This window comes from Penaeus monodon, chromosome 15 (assembly GCF_015228065.2).
Source record: "Penaeus monodon isolate SGIC_2016 chromosome 15, NSTDA_Pmon_1, whole genome shotgun sequence".
NCBI classification, from domain to species: Eukaryota; Metazoa; Arthropoda; class Malacostraca; order Decapoda; family Penaeidae; genus Penaeus; species Penaeus monodon.
The window spans coordinates 18,106,373-18,106,850 of record NC_051400.1 but is presented as its reverse complement, the minus strand read 5'-3'; positions in this window follow the sequence as shown (position 1 = coordinate 18,106,850).

The following is a 478-nucleotide window of genomic DNA, read 5'->3' as shown; positions in this document are numbered from 1 at the left end:
GCCGCGAGAAAGCTACTTCGCTGACCAACTGCTCTTTCTCATGAGGCGGAAAGTTAGGTTAGCGAAAAATAAAATCAGGAATAATTTATACGGCAGTTCCCACGTAAGGACGCACTATTTTCTAAATCCAACTTAAAAGATCGTAAAGAATTGGGTATTCATGACAGTCATGTCGTACCGCTGAATTTTATCTGAAAGATGGACTTAATATTAACAAGTAAAACTAGTAAGATATTGAAATTTCTGTAAATATATTAAAGTTTTAGCACAGTATATTCTCAGAGCAACAATAGCTTCCTGAAACAACACTTTCTCTCCAAACAAGCTGCGCCACAAACAAAAGCCCAGTGCCATTAAGCGTGGAGCTGGGATTTTACGTTTCCCTTCCATCGAGTAAATAGGCACAGGATTTTTCATACATATTCATAAATCACTTTTCACAGTGACTACAGTGTTGATTTTAATATTATATCTTTTC